General features: G+C 38.5%; 10 non-coding genes across 10 annotated transcripts; all 10 read left to right on the top strand.

Moving 5' to 3' along the window:
- The first annotated feature begins 409 nt into the window (after nt 1-409).
- Nucleotides 410-481, top strand: TRNAC-GCA (transfer RNA cysteine (anticodon GCA)). Its single transcript has one exon. It is a non-coding gene; the product is annotated as a tRNA-Cys (tRNA).
- Nucleotides 482-1,489: 1,008 nt separating this feature from the next.
- TRNAC-GCA (transfer RNA cysteine (anticodon GCA)) lies at nt 1,490-1,561 on the top strand. The gene has a single exon. It is a non-coding gene; the product is annotated as a tRNA-Cys (tRNA).
- Nucleotides 1,562-2,558: 997 nt separating this feature from the next.
- On the top strand, nt 2,559-2,630 carry TRNAC-GCA (transfer RNA cysteine (anticodon GCA)). Its single transcript has one exon. It is a non-coding gene; the product is annotated as a tRNA-Cys (tRNA).
- A 1,008-nt stretch (nt 2,631-3,638) lies between these two features.
- TRNAC-GCA (transfer RNA cysteine (anticodon GCA)) lies at nt 3,639-3,710 on the top strand. The gene has a single exon. It is a non-coding gene; the product is annotated as a tRNA-Cys (tRNA).
- A 2,077-nt stretch (nt 3,711-5,787) lies between these two features.
- On the top strand, nt 5,788-5,859 carry TRNAC-GCA (transfer RNA cysteine (anticodon GCA)). The gene has a single exon. It is a non-coding gene; the product is annotated as a tRNA-Cys (tRNA).
- Nucleotides 5,860-6,856: 997 nt separating this feature from the next.
- Nucleotides 6,857-6,928, top strand: TRNAC-GCA (transfer RNA cysteine (anticodon GCA)). The gene has a single exon. It is a non-coding gene; the product is annotated as a tRNA-Cys (tRNA).
- Nucleotides 6,929-7,933: 1,005 nt separating this feature from the next.
- TRNAC-GCA (transfer RNA cysteine (anticodon GCA)) lies at nt 7,934-8,005 on the top strand. Its single transcript has one exon. It is a non-coding gene; the product is annotated as a tRNA-Cys (tRNA).
- A 997-nt stretch (nt 8,006-9,002) lies between these two features.
- On the top strand, nt 9,003-9,074 carry TRNAC-GCA (transfer RNA cysteine (anticodon GCA)). Its single transcript has one exon. It is a non-coding gene; the product is annotated as a tRNA-Cys (tRNA).
- Nucleotides 9,075-11,147: 2,073 nt separating this feature from the next.
- On the top strand, nt 11,148-11,219 carry TRNAC-GCA (transfer RNA cysteine (anticodon GCA)). The gene has a single exon. It is a non-coding gene; the product is annotated as a tRNA-Cys (tRNA).
- Nucleotides 11,220-13,292: 2,073 nt separating this feature from the next.
- TRNAC-GCA (transfer RNA cysteine (anticodon GCA)) lies at nt 13,293-13,364 on the top strand. The gene has a single exon. It is a non-coding gene; the product is annotated as a tRNA-Cys (tRNA).
- Nucleotides 13,365-14,496: the final 1,132 nt, after the last annotated feature.

Raw genomic sequence — 14,496 nt, 5'->3', positions numbered from 1 at the left:
ATTTGGGTGTACCTTCCAAATACCAAATTGCAGTGGTATGTAGAAATGTTTTTCGTCGATCATTTGGCCCAAAACAATCATACTTCACCACCATCTCGGTGATTGTGGTAACCAATCCGCGAAAGGATAAGGCGTCCCGTAAAAACCTCTTCCCCTTTGAGAATGTTTCAAAACAAGCATTTTATGTACAGGCATTGGTCCTATGGACCACTGCCTGTTCAAATAAAATAACAATGAAACATATCAATATTTTTTTTAAACGATCCCGTTTTCCTTCAATAAATAATATTAAGAACTACTTCTCCTGTTCCACAGTTTCAAGCTTGTACTTTCCGGCCCAACTGAGCATGATGCTCACACTCTTTCATGAGGTACTGATATATTTTCATTCCGACTCTCACAAACAGGTGGGGATATAGCTCAGTGGTAGAGCATTTGACTGCAGATCAAGAGGTCCCTGGTTCAAATCCAGGTGTCCCCTTGGCCTGTTTTGGTTCTTGTGTTTGTAGCTGGGACTTTTCATAAAACCCTTTTGGATCATCATTGACAGAGTCAGTGTTCGCTTGGATCTTACACTTTAACAGCATTACAATGTCACTGCTCAAAACCTGAGAGTAAATGCATTTTTATACAGGGCTCGGGATTCCGTATGGGAAATGTCTGAAAAAGCATTGATTTATTTTGGAATCTGGCTCTTCCTTTCACAGCACCAAACAAAGGGAATGGACTATGAAAGCAATTGGCAACTTTGTTTTACAGTTTAGTGCTTCCTTCAATCGCACTACAGAAATTGCATAGAAAAGTGGGCAGCAATGCAGTCAATCTATTCCTCATTTAACCTGTGTCCTCAGTCTTACATGTATTCCACCTCTTCTCTGTGCATACAAAGTATGTGTTTGTTTGAAGCACTTCATTTTTGTGCAATGCATTATCTATTTACTTTCTACTAAAATACGCTGCCCACGTACAAGATGTACGAACCCTAGTTGCAGGTGCAAGCAGGCTGGTCTGAGAAACCAGGCCATTTGCGAACACAAAATAGCTTTTTCTGATGTATTAAATTGAAGGTACATGAAAGGGGTGTTTGGTTGTACCTTCAAATACCAAATTGTAGTGGTATGCAGAAATGTTTTTTCACCGTAATTTGGCCCAAAACAATCATACTTCACCACCATATCAGTGATTGTGGTAATCAATCCACAAAGATAAGTAGTCTCATAAAAACCTCTTCCCCTTTGAGAATGTTTCAAAACAAACATTTTAATTACAGATATTGGTCCTATGGACCACTGCCTATTCAAATAAAATAACAATTAAACATATACATTTTGTTTTTTAAATGATCCTGTTTTCCTTTAATTAATAATATTAAGAACTACTTCTCCTTTTCCACAGTTTCAAGCTCGTACTTTGTGGCCCAACTGAGCTTGAGCCTCTCACTCTTTCATGATGTACTGATATATTGTCATTCTGATCTGTGAAAACTGTTGGGGATATAGCTCAGTGGTAGAGCATTTGACTGCAGATCAAGAGGTCCCTGGTTCAAATCCGGGTGTCCCCTAAACCGATTTTGGTTTTGGTGTTTGTAGCTGGGATCTTTCATAAAGTCCCTATGGATCACCATTGACAGAGTCAGTGTTCAGTTGGATCTTATACTTTATTAGCATTACAGTGTCACTGCTCAAAACCTGGGAATAAATGCATTTTTACACAGGGCGTGGGAACTTTCTGAAACATCATTGATTTATTTTGGAATCCGGCTCTTCCTTTCACAGCTTCAAGCAAATAGAATGACTATGAAAACAATTGAAAACTTTGTTATACAGTTTGGTGCTTCCTTGTAGCGCACTAAAGAAATGGCATAGTATACTCGGCAGCGCTGCAGTCAATCTATTTCTCATTTAACCTGTGTCCTCAGTCTTACATATATTCCTCCTCTCCTCTGTGCATACAAAATATGTGTTTGTTTAAAGCACTTCATTCTTGTGCAACGTAGAAACTATTTAATTTCTCCTTAAAACCTCTGCCTACGTGCAAAATGTATGAACCCTCGTTGCAGATGAATAAAGGCTGGCTCGAAGACTCAGGCCATTTTCGAACACAAAATGGCCTTTTCTGATATATTAAATTGATGGTACTTGAAAGGGACGTTTGGGTGTACCTTCCAAATACCAAATTGCAGTGGTATGTAGAAATGTTTTTCGTCCATCATTTGGCCCAAAACAATCATACTTCACCACCATCTCGGTGATTGTGGTAACCAATCCGCGAAAGGATAAGGCGTCCCGTAAAAACCTCTTCCCCTTTGAGAATGTTTCAAAACAAGCATTTTATGTACAGGCATTGGTCCTATGGACCACTGCCTGTTCAAATAAAATAACAATGAAACATATAAATATTTTTTTTAAACGATCCCGTTTTCCTTCAATAAATAATATTAAGAATTACTTCTCCTGTTCCACAGTTTCAAGCTTGTACTTTCCGGCCCAACTGAGCATGATGCTCACACTCTTTCATGAGGTACTGATATATTTTCATTCCGACTCTCACACACAGGTGGGGATATAGCTCAGTGGTAGAGCATTCGACTGCAGATCAAGAGGTCCCTGGTTCAAATCCAGGTGTCCCCTTGGCCTGTTTTGGTTCTTGTGTTTGTAGCTGGGACTTTTCATAAAACCCCTTTGGATCATCATTGACAGAGTCAGTGTTTGCTTGGATCTTACACTTTAATAGCATTACAATGTCACTGCTCAAAACCTGAGAGTAAATGCATTTTTATACAGGGCTTGGTATTCCGTATGGGAAATGTCTGAAAAAGCATTGATTTATTTTGGAATCTGGCTCTTCCTTTCACAGCACCAAACAAAGGGAATGGACTATGAAAGCAATTGACAACTTTGTTTTACAGTTTGGTGCTTCCTTCGATCGCACTACAGAAATTGCATAGAAAAGTGGGCAGAAATGCAGTCAATCTATTCCTCATTTAACCTGTGTCCTCAGTCTTACATGTATTCCACCTCTTCTCTGTGCATACAAAGTATGTGTTTGTTTGAAGCACTTCATTTTTGTGCAATGCATAATCTATTTACTTTCTACTAAAAAACGCTGCACACGTACAAGATGTATGAACCCTAGTTGCAGGTGCAAGCATGCTGGTCTGAGAAACCAGGCCATTTGCGAACACAAAATTGCTTTTTCTGATGTATTAAATCGAAGGTACATGAAATGGGTGTTTGGTTGTACCTTCAAATACCAAATTGTAGTGGTATGTAGAAATGTTTTTTCACCGTAATTTGGCCCAAAACAATCATACTTCACCACCATATCAGTGATTGTGGTAATCATTCCACAAAGATAAGTAGTCTCGTAAAAACCTGTTCCTCTTTGAGAATGTTTCAAAACAAACATTTTAATTACAGATATTGGTCCTATGGACCACTGCCTATTCAAATAAAATAACAATGAAACATATACATTTTGTTTTTTAAATGATCCTGTTTTCCTTTAATTAATAATATTAAGAACTACTTCTCCTTTTCCACAGTTTCAAGCTCGTACTTTGTGGCCCAACTGAGCTTGAGCCTCTCACTCTTTCATGATGTACTGTTATATTGGCATTCTGATCTTTGAAAACAGTTGGGGATATAGCTCAGTGGTAGAGCATTTGACTGCATATCAAGAGGTCCCTGGTTCAAATCCAGGTGTCCCCTAAACCTATTTTGGTTCTGGTGTTTGTAGCTAGGATCTTTCATAAAGTCCCTTTGGATCACCATTGACAGAGTCAGTGTTCAGTTGGATCTTATACTTTATTAGCATTACAGTGTCACTGCTCAAAACCTGGGAATAAATGCATTTTTACACAGGGCGTGGGAACTTTCTGAAACATCATTGATTTATTTTGGAATCCGGCTCTTCCTTTCACAGCTTCAAACAAAGAGAATGACTATGAAAACAATTGAAAACTTTGTTATACAGTTTGGTGCTTCCTTGTAGCGCACTAAAGAAATGGCATAGTATACTCGGCAGCGCTGCAGTCAATCTATTTCTCATTTAACATGTGTCCTCAGTCTTACATATATTCCTCCTCTCCTCTGTGCATACAAAATATGTGTTTGTTTAAAGCACTTCATTCTTGTGCAACGTAGAAACTTTTTAATTTCTCCTTAAAACCTCTGCCTACGTGCAAAATGTATGAACCCTCGTTGCAGATGAAAAAAGGCTGGCTCGAAGACTCAGGTCATTTTCGAACACAAAATGGCCTTTTCTGATATATTAAATTGATGGTACTTGAAAGGGACGTTCGGGTGTACCTTCCAAATACCAAATTGCAGTGGTATGTAGAAGTGTTTTTCGTCCATCATTTGGGCCAAAATAATCATACTTCACCACCATCTCGGTGATTGTGGTAACCAATCCGCGAAAGGATACGGCGTCCCGTAAAAACCTCTTCCTCTTTTAGAATGTTTCAAAACAAGCATTTTATGTACAGTCATTGGTCCTATGGACCACGGCCTGTTCAAATAAAATAACAATGAAACATATAAATATTTTTTTTAAACGATCCCGTTTTCCTTCAATAAATAATATTAAGAACTACTTCTCCTGTTCCACAGTTTCAAGCTTGTACTTTCCGGCCCAACTGAGCATGATGCTCACACTCTTTCATGAGGTACTGATATATTTTCATTCCGACTCTCACAAACAGGTGGGGATATAGCTCAGTGGTAGAGCATTTGACTGCAGATCAAGAGGTCCCTGGTTCAAAGCCCGGTGTCCCCTTGGCCTGTTTTGGTTCTTGTGTTTGTAGCTGGGACTTTTCATAAAACCCCTTTGGATCATCATTGACAGAGTCAGTGTTCGCTTGGATCTTACACTTTAACAGCATTACAATGTCACTGCTCAAAACCTGAGAGTAAATGCATTTTTATACAGGGCTCGGTATTCCGTATGGGAAATGTCTGAAAAAGCATTGATTTATTTTGGAATCTGGCTCTTCCTTTCACAGCACCAAACAAAGGGAATGGACTATGAAAGCAATTGGCAACTTTGTTTTACAGTTTAGAGCTTCCTTCAATCGCACTACAGAAATTGCATAGAAAAGTGGGCAGCAATGCAGTCAATCTATTCCTCATTTAACCTGTGTCCTCAGTCTTACATGTATTCCACCTCTTCTCTGTGCATACAAAGTATGTGTTTGTTTGAAGCACTTCATTTTTGTGCAATGCATAATCTATTTACTTTCTACTAAAATACGCTGCCCACGTACAAGATGTACGTACCCTAGTTGCAGGTGCAAGCAGGCTGGTCTGAGAAACCAGGCCATTTGCGAACACAAAATAGCTTTTTCTGATGTATTAAATCGAAGGTACATGAAAGGGGTGTTTGGTTGTACCTTCAAATACCAAATTGTAGTGGTATGCAGAAATGTTTTTTCACCGTAATTTGGCCCAAAACAATCATACTTCACCACCATATCAGTGATTGTGGTAATCAATCCACAAAGATAAGTAGTCTCGTAAAAACCTCTTCCCCTTTGAGAATGTTTCAAAACAAACATTTTAATTACAGATATTGGTCCTATGGACCACTGCCTATTCAAATAAAATAACAATTAAACATATACATTTTGTTTTTTAAATGATCCTGTTTTCCTTTAATTAATAATATTAAGAACTACTTCTCCTTTTCCACAGTTTCAAGCTCGTACTTTGTGGCCCAACTGAGCTGGAGCCTCTCACTCTTTCATGATTTACTGATATATTGTCATTCTGATCTTTGAAAACATTTGGGGATATAGCTCAGTGGTAGAGCATTTGACTGCAGATCAAGAGGTCCCTGGTTCAAATCCGGGTGTCCCCTAAACCTATTTTGGTTTTGGTGTTTGTAGCTGGGATCTTTCATAAAGTCCCTATGGATCACCATTGACAGAGTCAGTGTTCAGTTGGATCTTATACTTTATTAGCATTACAGTGTCACTGCTCAAAACCTGGGAATAAATGCATTTTTACACAGGGCGTGGGAACTTTCTGAAACATCATTGATTTACTTTGGAATCCGGCTCTTCCTTTCACAGCTTCAAGCAAAGAGAATCACTATGAAAACAATTGAAAACTTTGTTATACAGTTTGGTGCTTCCTTGTAGCGCACTAAAGAAATGGCATAGTATACTCGGCAGCGCTGCAGTCAATCTTTTTCTCATTTAACCTGTGTCCTCAGTCTTACATATATTCCTCCTCTCCTCTGTGCATACAAAATATGTGTTTGTTTAAAGCACTTCATTCTTGTGCAACGTAGAAACTATTTAATTTCTCCTTAAATCCTCTGCCTACGTGCAAAATGTATGAACCCTCGTTGCAGATGAAAAAAGGCTGGCTCGAAGACTCAGGCCATTTTCGAACACAAAATGGCCTTTTCTGATATATTAAATTGATGGTACTTGAAAGGGACGTTTGGGTGTACCTTCCAAATACCAAATTGCAGTGGTATGTAGAAATGTTTTTCGTCCATCATTTGGCCCAAAACAATCATACTTCACCACCATCTCGGTGATTGTGGTAACCAATCCGCGAAAGGATAAGGCGTCCCGTAAAATCCTTTTCCCCTTTGAGAATGTTTCAAAACAAGCATTTTATGTACAGGCATTGGTCCTATGGACCACTGCCTGTTCAAATAAAATAACAATGAAACATATAAATATTTTTTTTAAACGATCCCGTTTTCCTTCAATAAATAATATTAAGAACTACTTCTCCTGTTCCACAGTTTCAAGCTTGTACTTTCCGGCCCAACTGAGCATGATGCTCACACTCTTTCATGAGGTACTGCTATATTTTCATTCCGACTCTCACAAACAGGTGGGGATATAGCTCAGTGGTAAAGCATTTGACTGCAGATCAAGAGGTCCCTGGTTCAAATCCAGGTGTCCCCTTGACCTGTTTTGGTTCTTGTGTTTGTAGCTGGGACTTTTCATAAAACCCCTTTGGATCATCATTGACAGAGTCAGTGTTCGCTTGGATCTTACACTTTAACAGCATTACAATGTCACTGCTCAAAACCTGAGAGTAAATGCATTTTTATACAGGGCGCGGTATTTCGTATGGGAAATGTCTGAAAAAGCATTGATTTATTTTGGAATCTGGCTCTTCCTTTCACAGCACCAAACAAAGGGAATGGACTATGAAAGCAATTGACAACTTTGTTTTACAGTTTAGTGCTTCCTTCAATCGCACTACAGAAATTGCATAGAAAAGTGGGCAGCAATGCAGTCAATCTATTCCTCATTTAAACTGTGTCCTCAGTCTTACATGTATTCCACCTCTTCTCTGTGCATACAAAGTATGTGTTTGTTTGAAGCACTTCATTTTTGTGCAATGCATAATCTATTTACTTTCTACTAAAATACGCTGCCCACGTACAAGATGTACGAACCCTAGTTGCAGGTGCAAGCAGGCTGGTCTGAGAAACCAGGCCATTTGCGAACACAAAATTGCTTTTTCTGATGTATTAAATCGAAGGTACATGAAAGGGGTGTTTGGTTGTACCTTCAAATACCAAATTGTAGTGGTATGCAGAAATGTTTTTTCACCGTAATTTGGCCCAAAACAATCATACTTCACCACCACAGTGATTGTGGTAATCATTCCACAAAGATAAGTAGTCTCGTAAAAACCTGTTCCTCTTTGAGAATGTTTCAAAACAAACATTTTAATTACAGATATTGGTCCTATGGACCACTGCCTATTCAAATAAAATAACAATTAAATATATACATTTTGTTTTTTAAATGATCCTGTTTTCCTTTAATTAATAATATTAAGAACTACGTCTCCTTTTCCACAGTTTCAAGCTCGTACTTTGTGGCCCAACTGAGCTTGAGCCTCTCACTCTTTCATGATGTACTGTTATATTGTCATTCTGATCTTTGAAAACAGTTGGGGATATAGCTCAGTGGTAGAGCATTTGACTGCAGATCAAGAGGTCCCTGGTTCAAATCCGGGTGTCCCCTAAACCTGTTTTGGTTCTGGTGTTTGTAGCTAGGATCTTTCATAAAGTCCCTTTGGATCACCATTGACAGAGTCAGTGCTCAGTTGGATCTTATACTTTATTAGCATTACAGTGTCACTGCTCAAAACCTGGGAATAAATGCATTTTTACACAGGGCGTGGGAACTTTCTGAAACATCATTGATTTTTTTGGGAATCCGGCTCTTCCTTTCACAGCTTCAAACAAAGAGAATGACTATGAAAACAATTGAAAACTTTGTTATACAGTTTGGTGCTTTCTTGTAGCGCACTAAAGAAATGGCATAGTATACTCGGCAGCGCTGCAGTCAATCTATTTCTCATTTAACATGTGTCCTCAGTCTTACATATATTCCTCCTCTCCTCTGTGCATACAAAATATGTGTTTGTTTAAAGCACTTCATTCTTGTGCAACGTAGAAACTATTTAATTTCTCCTTAAAACCTCTGCCTACGTGCAAAATGTATGAACCCTCGTTGCAGATGAAAAAAGGCTGGCTCGAAGACTCAGGTCATTTTCGAACACAAAATGGCCTTTTCTGATATATTAAATTGATGGTACTTGAAAGGGACATTTGGGTGTACCTTCCAAATACCAAATTGCAGTGGTATGTAGAAATGTTTTTCGTCCATCATTTGGCCCAAAACAATCATACTTCACCACCATCTCGGTGATTGTGGTAACCAATCCGCGAAAGGATAAGGCGTCCCGTAAAAACCTCTTCCCCTTTGAGAATGTTTCAAAACAAGCATTTTATGTACAGGCATTGGTCCTATGGACCACTGCCTGTTCAAATAAAATAACAATGAAACATATAAATATTTTTTTTAAACGATCCCGTTTTCCTTCAATAAATAATATTAAGAACTACTTCTCCTGTTCCACAGTTTCAAGCTTGTACTTTCCGGCCCAACTGAGCATGATGCTCACACTCTTTCATGAGGTACTGATATATTTTCATTCCGACTCTCACAAACAGGTGGGGATATAGCTCAGTGGTAGAGCATTTGACTGCAGATCAAGAGGTCCCTGGTTCAAATCCAGGTGTCCCCTTGGCATGTTTTGGTTCTTGTGTTTGTAGCTGGGACTTTTCATAAAACCCCTTTGGATCATCATTGACAGAATCAGTGTTCGCTTGGATCTTACACTTTAACAGCATTACAATGTCACTGCTCAAAACCTGAGAGTAAATGCATTTTTATACAGGGCTCGGTATTCCGTATGGGAAATGTCTGTAAAAGCATTGATTTATTTTGGAATCTGGCTCTTCCTTTCACAGCACCAAACAAAGGGAATGTACTATGAAAGCAATTGGCAACTTTGTTTTACAGTTTAGTGCTTCCTTCAATCGCACTACAGAAATTGCATAGAAAAGTGGGCAGCAATGCAGTCAATCTATTCCTCATTTAACCTGTGTCCTCAGTCTTACATGTATTCCACCTCTTCTCTGTGCATACAAAGTATGTGTTTGTTTGAAGCACTTCATTTTTATACAATGCATAATCTATTTACTTTCTACTAAAATACGCTGCCCACGTACAAGATGTACGAACCCTAGTTGCAGGTGCAAGCAGGCTGGTCTGAGAAACCAGGCCATTTGCGAACACAAAATAGCTTTTTCTGATGTATTAAATCGAAGGAACATGAAAGGGGTGTTTGGTTGTACCTTCAAATACCAAATTGTAGTGGTATGCAGAAATGTTTTTTCACCGTAATTTGGCCCAAAACAATCATACTTCACCACCATATCAGTGATTGTGGTAATCAATCCACAAAGATAAGTAGTCTCGTAAAAACCTCTTCCCCTTTGAGAATGTTTCAAAACAAACATTTTAATTACAGATATTGGTCCTATGGACCACTGCCTATTCAAATAAAATAACAATTAAACATATACATTTTGTTTTTTAAATGATCCTCTTTTCCTTTAATTAATAATATTAAGAACTACTTCTCCTTTTCCACAGTTTCAAGCTCGTACTTTGTGGCCCAACTGAGCTTGAGCCTCTCACTCTTTCATGATGTACTGATATATTGTCATTCTGATCTTTGAAAACAGTTGGGGATATAGCTCAGTGGTAGAGCATTTGACTGCTGATCAAGAGGTCCCTGGTTCAAATCCGGGTGTCCCCTAAACCTATTTTGGTTTTGGTGTTTGTAGCTGGGATCTTTCATAAAGTCCCTATGGATCACCATTGACAGAGTCAGTGTTCAGTTTGATCTTATACTTTATTAGCATTACAGTGTCACTGCTCAAAACCTGGGAATAAATGCATTTTTACACAGGGCGTGGGAACTGTCTGAAACATCATTGATTTATTTTGGAATCCGGCTCTTCCTTTCACAGCTTCAAAGAGAATGACTATGAAAACAATTGAAAACTTTGTTATACATTTTGGTGCTTCCTTGTAGCGCACTAAAGAAATTGCAAAGTATACTCGGCAGCGCTGCAGTCAATCTATTTATCATTTAACCTGTGTCCTCAGTCTTACATATATTCCTCCTCTCCTCTGTGCATACAAAATATGTGTTTGTTTAAAGCACTTCATTCTTGTGCAACATAGAAACTATTTAATTTCTCCTTAAAACCTCTGCCTACGTGCAAAATGTATGAATCCTCGTTGCAGATGAAAAAAGGCTGGCTCGAAGACTCAGGCCATTTTCGAACACAAAATGGCCTTTTCTGATATATTAAATTGATGGTACTTGAAAGGGACGTTTGGGTGTACCTTCCAAATACCAAATTGCAGTGGTATGTAGAAATGTTTTTCGTCCATCATTTGGCCCAAAACAATCATACTTCACCACCATCTTGGTGATTGTGGTAACCAATCTGCGAAAGGATAAGGCATCCCGTAAAAACCTCTTCCCCTTTGAGAATGTTTCAAAACAAGCATTTTATGTACAGGCATTGGTCCTATGAATCACTGCCTGTTCAAATAAAATAACAATGAAACATAAAATTATTTTTTTTAAACGATCCCGTTTTCCTTCAATAAATAATATTAAGAACTCCTTCTCCTGTTCCACAGTTTCAAGCTTGTACTTTCCGGCCCAACTGAGCATGATGCTCACTCTCTTTCATGAGGTACTGATATATTTTCATTCCGACTCTCACAAACTGGTGGGGATATAGCTCAGTGGTAGAGCATTTGACTGCAGATCAAGAGGTCCCTGGTTCAAATCCAGGTGTCCCCTTGGCATGTTTTGGTTCTTGTGTTTGTAGCTGGGACTTTTCATAAAACCCCTTTGCATCATCATTGACAGAGTCAGTGTTCGCTTGGATCTTACACTTTAATAGCATTACAGTGTCACTGCTCAAAACCTGAGAGTAAATGCATTTTTATACAGGGCTCGGTATTCCGTATGGGAAATGTCTGAAAAAGCATTGATTTATTTTGGAATCTGGCTCTTCCTTTCACAGCACCAAACAAAGGGAATGGACTATGAAAGCAATTGACAACTTTGTTTTACAGTTTGGTGCTTCCTTTGATCGCACTACAGAAATTGCATAGAAAAGTGGGCAGCAATGTAGTCAATCTATTCCTCATTTAACCTGTGTCCTCAGTCTTACATGTATTCCACCTCTTCTCTGTGCATACAAAGTATGTGTTTGTTTGAAGCACTTCATTTTTGTGCAATGCATAATCTATTTACTTTCTACTAAAATACGCTGCCCACGTACAAGATGTACGAACCCTAGTTGCAGGTGCAAGCAGGCTGGTCTGAGAAACCAGGCCATTTGCGAACACAAAATAGCTTTTTCTGATGTATTAAATCGAAGGTACATGAAAGGGGTGTTTGGTTGTACCTTCAAATACCAAATTGTAGTGGTATGCAGAAATGTTTTTTCACCGTAATTTGGCCCAAAACAATCATACTTCACCACCATATCAGTGATTGTGGTAATCAATCCAGAAAGATAACTAGTCTCGTAAAAACCTCTTCCCCTTTGAGAATGTTTCAAAACAAACATTTTAATTACAGATATTGGTCCTATGGACCACTGCCTATTCAAATAAAATAACAATTAAACATATACATTTTGTTTTTTAAATGATCCTGTTTTCCTTTAATTAATAATATTAAGAACTACTTCTCCTTTTCCACAGTTTCAAGCTCGCACTTTGTGGCCCACCTGAGCTTGAGCCTCTCACTCTTTCATGATGTACTGATATATTGTCATTCTGAACTTTGAAAACAGTTGTGGATATAGCTCAGTGGTAGAGCATTTGACTGCAGATCAAGAGGTCCCTGGTTCAAATCAGGGTGTCCCCTAAACCTATTTTGGTTCTGGTGTTTGTAGCTGGGATCTTTCATAAAGTCCCTTTGGATCACCATTGACAGAGTCAGTGTTCAGTTGGATCTTATACTTTATTAGCATTACAGTGTCACTGCTCAAAACCTGGGAATAAATGCATTTTTACACAGGGCGTGGGAACTGTCTGAAACATCATTGATTTATTTTGGAATCCGGCTCTTCCTTTCACAGCTTCAAAGAGAATGACTATGAAAACAATTGAAAACTTTGTTATACATTTTGGTGCTTCCTTGTAGCGCACTAAAGAAATTGCAAAGTATACTCGGCAGCGCTGCAGTCAATCTATTTATCATTTAACCTGTGTCCTCAGTCTTACATATATTCCTCCTCTCCTCTGTGCATACAAAATATGTGTTTGTTTAAAGCACTTCATTCTTGTGCAACATAGAAACTATTTAATTTCTCCTTAAAACCTCTGCCTACGTGCAAAATGTATGAATCCTCGTTGCAGATGAAAAAAGGCTGGCTCGAAGACTCAGGCCATTTTCGAACACAAAATGGCCTTTTCTGATATATTAAATTGATGGTACTTGAAAGGGACGTTTGGGTGTACCTTCCAAATACCAAATTGCAGTGGTATGTAGAAATGTTTTTCGTCCATCATTTGGCCCAAAACAATCATACTTCACCACCATCTTGGTGATTGTGGTAACCAATCTGCGAAAGGATAAGGCATCCCGTAAAAACCTCTTACCCTTTGAGAATGTTTCAAAACAAGCATTTTATGTACAGGCATTGGTCCTATGAATCACTGCCTGTTCAAATAAAATAACAATGAAACATATAAATATTTTTTTTAAACGATCCCGTTTTCCTTCAATAAATAATATTAAGAACTACTTCTCCTGTTCCACAGTTTCAAGCTTGTACTTTCCGGCCCAACTGAGCATGATGCTCACTCTCTTTCATGAGGTACTGATATATTTTCATTCCGACTCTCACAAACTGGTGGGGATATAGCTCAGTGGTAGAGCATTTGACTGCAGATCAAGAGGTCCCTGGTTCAAATCCAGGTGTCCCCTTGGCATGTTTTGGTTCTTGTGTTTGTAGCTGGGACTTTTCATAAAACCCCTTTGCATCATCATTGACAGAGTCAGTGTTCGCTTGGATCTTACACTTTAATAGCATTACAGTGTCACTGCTCAAAACCTGAGAGTAAATGCATTTTTATACAGGGCTAGGTATTCCGTATGGGAAATGTCTGAAAAAGCATTGATTTATTTTGGAATCTGGCTCTTCCTTTCACAGCACCAAACAAAGGGAATGGACTATGAAAGCAATTGACAACTTTGTTTTACAGTTTGGTGCTTCCTTTGATCGCACTACAGAAATTGCATAGAAAAGTGGGCAGCAATGTAGTCAATCTATTCCTCATTTAACCTGTGTCCTCAGTCTTACATGTATTCCACCTCTTCTCTGTGCATACAAAGTATGTGTTTGTTTGAAGCACTTCATTTTTGTGCAATGCATAATCTATTTACTTTCTACTAAAATACGCTGCCCACGTACAAGATGTACGAACCCTAGTTGCAGGTGCAAGCAGGCTGGTCTGAGAAACCAGGCCATTTGCGAACACAAAATAGCTTTTTCTGATGTATTAAATCGAAGGTACATGAAAGGGGTGTTTGGTTGTACCTTCAAATACCAAATTGTAGTGGTATGCAGAAATGTTTTTTCACCGTAATTTGGCCCAAAACAATCATACTTCACCACCATATCAGTGATTGTGGTAATCAATCCAGAAAGATAACTAGTCTCGTAAAAACCTCTTCCCCTTTGAGAATGTTTCAAAACAAACATTTTAATTACAGATATTGGTCCTATGGACCACTGCCTATTCAAATAAAATAACAATTAAACATATACATTTTGTTTTTTAAATGATCCTGTTTTCCTTCAATTAATAATATTAAGAACTACTTCTCCTTTTCCACAGTTTCAAGCTCGCACTTTGTGGCCCACCTGAGCTTGAGCCTCTCACTCTTTCATGATGTACTGATATATTGTCATTCTGAACTTTGAAAACAGTTGTGGATATAGCTCAGTGGTAGAGCATTTGACTGCAGATCAAGAGGTCCCTGGTTCAAATCAGGGTGTCCCCTAAACCTATTTTGGTTCTGGTGTTTGTAGCTGGGATCTTTCATAAAGTCCCTT

The sequence above is a fragment of the Triturus cristatus genome, chromosome 4_1 (genome assembly GCF_964204655.1).
Source record: "Triturus cristatus chromosome 4_1, aTriCri1.1, whole genome shotgun sequence".
NCBI classification, from domain to species: domain Eukaryota; kingdom Metazoa; phylum Chordata; class Amphibia; order Caudata; family Salamandridae; genus Triturus; species Triturus cristatus.
The sequence above is the reverse complement of the archived record's forward strand: the minus strand, read 5'-3'. Positions and strand labels throughout refer to the sequence as shown.